General features: G+C 38.1%; 1 long non-coding RNA gene across 1 annotated transcript; it reads right to left on the minus strand.

The window, feature by feature from the left end:
• Positions 1–2,994: 2,994 nt before the first annotated feature.
• Positions 2,995–6,017, minus strand: LOC131637252 (uncharacterized). Its single transcript, XR_009294298.1, has 2 exons — positions 5,368–6,017; positions 2,995–5,125 (listed from the first exon to the last, which is right to left on the minus strand). It is a non-coding gene; the product is annotated as an uncharacterized LOC131637252 (long non-coding RNA).
• Positions 6,018–8,715: the final 2,698 nt, after the last annotated feature.

The raw sequence follows: 8,715 nt of genomic DNA on the forward strand, positions 1-8,715 counted from the left end.
TTTAAATGTTTGTGGTAGAATAGTACTAATACCTCTCTGTAAAGATGATTTCATGTCTCTTTACTGTAAACAGAGATTAAATTCAAAGCTTCAACCTTGAGCTTCAAGCAAGGCACCAAAAACATTTAATTTCCCTAGTTAGTTCCCCGAACTACATTAAGCTCTGACTTCCACTAGGGATATGTAGGCATGAGGTTCACAAGGAATCTCAGCGAGCTAATAAAATACCAAAAATAGTCAGTCTGTCTATCTGTCTGTCTTTCTTTAATCAATTCAACTCTCTCTCCTAACACAAAGGAGAAACTTTCCCAATCATTAGCAGCAAACACAATCACAAATGACACAGAGAAGGTTCCTGTAGAGTACTACAGATATGTAGGGTGTTTAAACACTTCCCTATGTATAACCGACCCCCCGGACTCCAGAATTTCTAGTCTAGGTGAAATCCCCACACTTAGCAAACTCCTAGGGTTTAGTTGAGATCTTTTTTCCCCTTTCCTACTCGTAGGACAAATAAGAAAGTTTGTGTGATATCGTAGGAAGAACTGAAACAAAATTCATCCCACCACGGGCGCATTCTCCTTCCAAATTTCGCGTGAAGGGTTTAGCGTGCCGTCCTCCCAAGTGAAACGGGGAGGTAAAGAAAACGACACCACACTGTACATCGTCAGCATAGTCTGTTCGAAAGCATATTGTATGAGATTGCGGTATCATTTTCGTCATCCTCCCTCAAGAGGCTTACACCTTAGCAGGAGTTGAATATCACAAAAACATATGCAAGGTAAAGACATAATTTAAAATGAGTGATAGCGAAATAATTTATTCAAGACAAACATATGCAATGCACTGATGATGATTATTAAAACAGATAATGTCTATCATGATTCAAATGTTTAAACAAACAGAAGAGAAATATGCAAATGAAAGTAGATCTAATGATCCAGAAGTTCGTCCGTCTAGACCTCAATCAGTCTTGTCATGGCTAGGCATAAGAGCGGTGATCACCACAGGTGTTTCAGGAGGGTCGAATTTGATTTCTCCGTCATTCATCAGATCTTGAATCTTATTCTTTAATGTCCAGCAATTGTTTTTTGTAATGTCCAAGAATTGTTTGTGTAATGTCCAGGAATGTTGGAATGGTACGTGCATCTCTCATTGAATTTATATCCAGGGGTGGAGGTGTTAGAATTCTTAGGAGCATCCCTCAGAGTAATCAATTTGATCTTCAATAGATGTTGTAATGCGTGAGCCAACGACGCTTAGGTGCATCTGGCTTGCGTCGTTGTTGTGGAACTGGTGTAGAAATTCAGAGTATCCGGGGTTCGAGCTTCCGGAATGTGTATCTGATAAGAATGTTTCAGAACGTCCGAGGTTCGAGCTTCCGGAATGTATATCTGATCGGAATGTTTCAGAAGTCTGGGGGTCAAGCTTCCAGAATGTTCATCTGATTGGAACTTTCAGAATGTCCGGGGTTCGAGCTTCTGGAATGTATATCTGATCGGAATGTTTCAGAAGTCTGGGGGTCAAGCTTCCAGAATGTTCATCTGATTGGAACTTTCAGAATGTCCGGGGTTCGAGCTTCCGGAATGTATATCTGATCGGAATTTTTCAGAAGTCTGGGGGTCAAGCTTCCAGAATGTTCATCTGATTGGAACTTTCAGAATGTCCGGGGTTCGAGCTTCCGGAATATATATCTGATCGGAACGTTTCAGAAGTCTGGAGGTCAAGCTTCCAGAATGATCATCTGATAGAGATTGATTTGTTGATGGTATCTGTCTGACCAGTTGGTCGACCTGAAAGGAAAAGTTAGTTCTATGTGATGTTATGAATGCAAATGCAATCTTTTCAAGGATCTATAGGAAATTTAGGTTGGTTGCGTCTTCGTCTGAAGATTTCTGACTTTCGTCTTTGAACGTCCTTCTTTGAGAATCGAGCTCACCATATCGAGTGGGTCATCGCCTCTGATTCGGGATACTTCGGAATTTGAAGATACATGGCCAGAGGAAAGTAAATCCTCTTGCCCCTTGTTAGGTGCTAAACCTTTGAATCGGAAGGTATGTGGCTAGAGGAAAATAAATCCTCTTGTCCCTTGATTGGGAGATCAACCCTTGATAGAGGTACCTGAAATTGTGCGCCCTAAATCCCTAAGATCCTTGAAAGGATTAGTTAAATCATGTTATGCTTATGATGTCATGATGCCATGCAGATGCAATGCATTAAGTAAAGCATAAGGTCATAAGGACGAGATGTCCTACAGGAGGACCCTGCAAGGAAATAAAGGTTAGAGCATAAGATAATGAGGACGAGATGTCCTACAAGCAAATCTTGCGATGAAACAAAAAGGTTAGATAACAAGCAAGTCACACAAGAGTCCTTAAGTTTAAAGGCTTGCATGAAGTATGACCAGGTGACTACCCTTCCCCAAAGGTACTTCTAAGGATAAGGATGATATCAGCGACGGTTTCTACCAAGTTACTCAGAATTGTTAGCCCCTCTAAAGCACCCTCGAACATGGTACATGCATACCACGCAATGATACTTTGAGAGAGAACCTATCTGAGTTGTAGTATCGGGTAGCGACTATGCCCTTAACATGCATCAAGAGTAGTCCCCCCACTACGTTCCTAAAGGCCAAGATGGGTTAGAGGTGACTAAAGGTCCTTAAGCTCCGACGCACCCAAAGATACATGCATAAACCTCTCTCATGCAAAAGAGGTACACAATAACCAGTGGAGGCCTAACTCAAGTGCGAACTTCATTTTGACCAACCCCAAGCATGCACAAGGGGGGTCTCCATGACTATGCCGCTCCTATCTTAAGGTGCACTCGAATCCGGGTGTAGGATTCATCTTCCATTCGATACCCAAAACAACCTTGAAAAATAAAACAAACAAACAAACAATTATTGAAGTGATCCTAAACTTTAAGGTAACCCCTCTTTTATTCGAAAGCATCCCCAGCAGAGTCGCCAGTTCTGTAATACGGTGAACTGACTTTTTAATAATGAAAATGTTGCGGTAAGCAAGAGTCGCCACCGACTTTTATTTTATCCAATTTTAGGAAAGGCTAAAAGAACAGGAAAAGACCTTTTAAAAAGATTTTGAGTTCGGGGGGTAAGTTATACAAAGGGAAGGTGTAAGGCACCCTTTGCATCCATGGTTATCCATGGGCTCTTAATTGCTTAGCTCACTTTGTTTGTTTGATTTGTTTGAAAAGAGCAGTGTGTAAAAAGTAAAAACTTTGTCCAAGGACTTTAGCTTGTAAATAAGCATAGCCTTGTTTTGAAAGTATTTGAAATTGAGTTGGAAAAGTATTTTTAATTTGAATTTGAAAAGAGCGAGCAATTAGTAGCAACTACCCTAAGTTTGAAAATTCGTTCTTTTAGCTTTTCGAGGCGAAAGGATCTATCCATGCCATAAAGGGCAGGAAGTCTTTCAATTGGATGTTTAAGGGTCATCGAGTAATCATTCGCCATAAGACTGTCCCATGCCATAAAGAGGGCAGGTAGTCTAAGGGAAGGATATAATAGTCATTAATCTTTTTAGGCATCATGCGAGGATACCTTAGCAATTGGGACAATCATCATGTTTTTACCGAGGCAGCTTCGAGGGGCAGAATTGATGATAATGAACTTAGGGCAACATTTTGTTTTGCTTTAGGTATCCTCGGAATCGAGGGACTTTGACTATTTAGTACACTTAAAGGCAACAAGGCAACAGGCAACAAAGGCAACCAGAGGGATTACCCTAAAGGTGTGTGGGTGCAACAATCACGTGGTTGTATTCGAATATTTTATCTTGTTAGTGATCTAACGTTTGATTAATTAATCTTGTCACTCCCTACATTACTAACCACACAATAATAATATAATAATATAATTTAAGTGCCTTCAAGGCCAAACAATACAACCAGTAAACAGTTACATAATAGTGGGGGAAGGGAATAAGAAACCAGCGGATCCCTTAAAAGGGTTTGACATAAGTAATAATAAACGAAGAAAAATATCAAGGTTAAGGTTTAGGGTTACCAATATCCGTAGCTTTGGCAACTCGACGAACCTTTAGCTTCGATTAATGAAGGTTGATGGGCAGAGTTTTGCCTTGAGCATGAGAAGCATTGACCCTGACCATTGGAGAATTGACAAAGGAAAAGAAAGCAGTGAGTGTAGGAGAGATTCATGGGCATTTGAAAATAGATCCTAACTGGCAAAATAAAAATTAAAATAATATTAAAACGAAATAAATAAATAACAAAGGTTTAGAAACTTAGCTTCTTGATTGGCATGGCGCGTAGTCGGAAGAATCTTGATTAACCCTGAAAATTTGAACAACAACAGAAAAAGGTTAGTGTATGAATGATCTACAAATCCTAAAAAGGTTTATGAACCCTGAAAGGTTTTCAAACCCAAGAAAACTTATTGTGACCTAAAAAGAGGTTTGTAAGGCATAAAATGCGTTAGTGGACAACACCTACCAAGATTCTAAGGTTTATAAATGACTCGAGGTTAACAAACTAAAAACTAATTATTAATTTTTTATTAACTAATTAATTAAAAGTATGTACCAAATAATAATTTGTTAATGTTTAAAAAAAAATAATTATTGATAAAATCATGAAAAAATCGAGTTTTCGGTAAATAAATAAAATAAATATCCTCATAAAAATATTGACTTTAGTAAATACATAAAAAAGAATTGAAAAGTATTTAGTAATTAAAGAAAAATTAACTTAATTAAAAGGAAGTTATGTGATAAAAAAATAAAATAAAAAAGCTGAAAAACTTAGCTGCGATCACGTGTTGCTGGCTGAGGGCGCACAGGATGGAGCTTCCTTTCTTGAACGCAGGATCTGGCGTTTGATTGATCTGGGACTGCAGACCCTGAAATGTTAGATTAATCCACGCATGCATAAGATGTGAATGTCTGCAAAATTGTCCAATGCTCACGATGATAGTACCAGCGATGAATCAACGGCGGTGGATGTGACCGGATCTAGCAGTCGGAGGCGTTTCCGATTTTGTGCTGTGCGCTCGTTTGTAGTATAACGGCATGACTATGGCGGTTCAAATCTGGATCGGGTGGGATTTGTTTTGAGTCTTCTTTCTCCAACCTGTGTTTTATTACTGCTGAAATCACATGGGAACAACAACAATAGCATGATTAGATAGTATCAATGAAAAACAAAAAAAAGTTATGGATCAATTGTTTATCGAAGCTGCGGATTAGCGATAAGATGTCGACACTGCAGATGTTGTTGTAGCTGCGTGTAGCTGCTGGTGTCGGTATCGGTATCGTAAATGTTTGTTTTCGGATTCCTCAACAAGATGGTTGTACTGATAAAAGTAAAGAAAAAACAAAGACGACATACTATATTATTTTGTTACAGGTTATTGTAAGTTTATGAGTTTTGTGATGTCATGGTATTGACATGGAGGTTATTGGATGATGATTTTGTACAGGTTGTTATTGTTAACAATGAGATTTACTGTGCGAAGAACAAATTAATCGTCGTGTGCTATACGTGTGAGGGGCTGGCATAAGGGTTGAGACAAAAAAACTCTCCCAAATAAGGTCTTCGTTGTTGTTATATATACAAAAAAAAATTAGGTTAAAAATGCATGAACCAAAACTAATTGAAATAATTCAAAGGCCCAAAATTATCTGATTAGAGACTTATGACTATATTTAATCAATTAAAAAAAAGTGTAAAATCTTTTTCAATCTTTTTATATTTTAATTTTTTTTTGTGTGTATTTTTATGAATAAAAATGAAAAACTTAAAAAATTAATGCTTAAATAGTAAAAACGAAAATTGAATATTAAAATAATAAAAATGCAATTTTTGTGATTTTTAAATAAATAAAAATGAAATTAGAACTAAAATAAAAAACGAATAAAACGGAGAAAAGTTAGAAATGGGGATCGAGCCCGGGACCTCTCACTCTTGTACCATTTAACCCCAATTCCTTACCAACTGTGTTATGCCACTTATTCGAAATAATACGACATTTGCAAATATATGCGGGCAAATTTTGGGGTATGACAGCTCTGTAATACGGTGAACTGACTTTTTATCAATCGAAATGTCGCGGTAAGCAAGAGTCGCCACCGACTTTTATTTTATCCAAACAAATTCAGAAAGGCAAAAAGAAACAGAAAAAACCTTTTAAAGAAATCTGAGTTCGGGGGGTAATTTATGCGAAGGGAAGGTGTAAGGCACCCTTTGCATCCATGGTTTGCCATGGGCTCTTAATTGCTTTGCTTGCTCGTTTTCAGAAAATGTAGATGAAAGAGGAAAAATGGACTTTAGCTCGTAAATGAGCGTAGCCAGTTTTTGAAGAATTTTGAGAAAGAATATAGAAAATAGAGCATGGCAAGGCAATTAGGGGCAATTACCTTAAACTCAGATGATAGGTCTCTTTTTTTGCCTTTCAGAATGAAAGGGTCAATCCTTGCCATAAGAGGGCAGGAAGCCTTTCGTTTGGAGGTTGAAGGGTCATCGAGATATCATTCGCCCAAAGACTGACCCATGCCATAGAGAGGCAGGTAGTCTAAGGGGAAGGATCAGAATAGCCTTTCGTAGGCAACCAGAAGATACCTCAGCCTTTTTTCCGTAGGCAACTTCCGAGGGTCGAGGTCATGTAGTGTATCGAAGGCAGCATCATTTTAGGGTCCCATGACCTTTTATCGAGGCAACATGGCTGAGGTATCCTCATATTCGAGGGACTGGCTATTCTGCAAAAAACACAAAGGCAACAGGCAACAAGGCAACAGGCAACAAGGCAACAGAGAGGTTACCCCAAAAGAGTGCGTGTGTGCACCAATCACGTGATTATATTCAATTATATTATCTTGTAAATTAGCGATTCTAAATTCAATTCATGGTTGCCACTCCCTATTTTACTAACCACGCAGATAATATAAGGCAAGAAACAGTAATATGGGGGAGGGGAATTGAAACCAGCGGATCCCCAAAAGGGTTTGACATAAGTAATAATAAAAGAAGAGACTTAGGGTTTAGGGTTACCGATACTCGTATCTTTGGCAATTAACAAACCTTCGATTGATGAAGGTTGATGGGCAAAGGTTTGCCTTGAACCTTAAGCATTGACTCTAGATTCGATTTGATCTGATATGGTTCGTGGTCGGAAGAAAACTCGGGGTTAACCCTGAAAAATGGCAAAGGCCGAGGCAGAAAAGTGAATGTATGCACAATTCAAATGAGGTTTAAAGGGTAAATCCAAAAAATAAAAGGAAACAAAATAGACATTGAAATTTAATTGAATACTTAGCTTTGTGAAGGGCATGGTGGAGGTGTAGCTCTTGGACGTTAGATCTGGATTATTGGAGATCTCGTGGCGAGAGAGTGAGGATGAATTTGCGACTATCCACAAGAATAGTTAAATAGCTCGAATGTCCCTCGCAATAAACAAGAAAAAAGGATGGGAGGGATATATATGATAAATGAAAAATGATAAAAGGAAATATTAAGATAAATCAAGAAATGTCAAAAAATATCTAGAGAATGTTAAATTCGAAAGGGAGAATTAAGTAAAATATACTTTCGGAATTTTATTGATGAAGAAATCGAACTAATTCTAAACATACTAAAAATTACTTAAATAAAATTATAAAATTGATGAAGAAATAGAACTAATTCTAAACATACTAAAAATTACCTAAATAAAATTATAAACTCAAATTAGGGAGGGTGTGCACAAAAATAAAAAATGTATTGGCCCAAGGCCCATTCAAAATCTCTAAAACTTTAACCTATCTATAAATAAAATAACTTAAAAAAACAAGAGTAAAAGCAAACACATACCTGTATGCAAAGAGGCGCCGGTGATGTTCTTTCTAAGGAGGGTTCATTTGACTTTTCAAAATTAACCACCAACCAACCATTGCGCGACACTTGGCATGAATGAATTAAAAAAAATCAAATAAAACAAATACCACCACACCAAGACGTGGGGAGAAACAAAGCAGACTAAAACAAACACTTCTTCATCCTCTTTCAATATCCCCAATCCATTTTCTTTCTTCTTCTAAATCCAAATCAAACAAAGCTCTTGAACAGCATAGAGTAATAAAACAAACAAGAACAAGTGCCGCCCAGATCAATTTCATTTTAAACGGAAATCAACAACAACAAACAAGAAATCCAAAGGCAAGTGAATGATTATGAATTCATTACCGAGTTTGATGGTGTTTGTATTTGGGTCAATGATGCTGAACGATTGATGTTGTTTTGTGAGCAAGTCGAAACAATCGTCGATGATGTCGAAGCTGAGATTGGTGCGGCAGAGCTGAATCCGTTGTGTTGTCGCTGTTTCAGTGTTGTCGGTGTCGCTGGGTGTTGACGGCCGAGATTTTCGCCGATTCATCTTGTTGGAGAAAAAGGCACGCGTTGAGGTCCTGGTGCGAGGCTGACGACGGTGATCGGAAAGACTCCCGTGGATGCGTGCGAGGGTTGAGTTCCCGGTTGTTGGCGTCGGGTTGTTCTTGACACTATTCTTCGCGATTCAGAGACGGCAATTCGGAGGTGTGTTCCGATTTGCGGTGATGTGGTTGCCCTGTTTTTGTTTTTGATAGCAGTTCTTCCTTCCTTTATTCCGATTTAATTTTCTGCAATAAACAAACACAAACATCAGGTACAATACTTATTTCATTTTGAACATCTGTAAATTGTGACAATGATTGTTGTTATTTGAAG

The sequence above is a fragment of the Vicia villosa genome, unplaced genomic scaffold, assembly GCF_029867415.1.
Source record: "Vicia villosa cultivar HV-30 ecotype Madison, WI unplaced genomic scaffold, Vvil1.0 ctg.001954F_1_1, whole genome shotgun sequence".
NCBI lineage: Eukaryota > Viridiplantae > Streptophyta > Magnoliopsida > Fabales > Fabaceae > Vicia > Vicia villosa.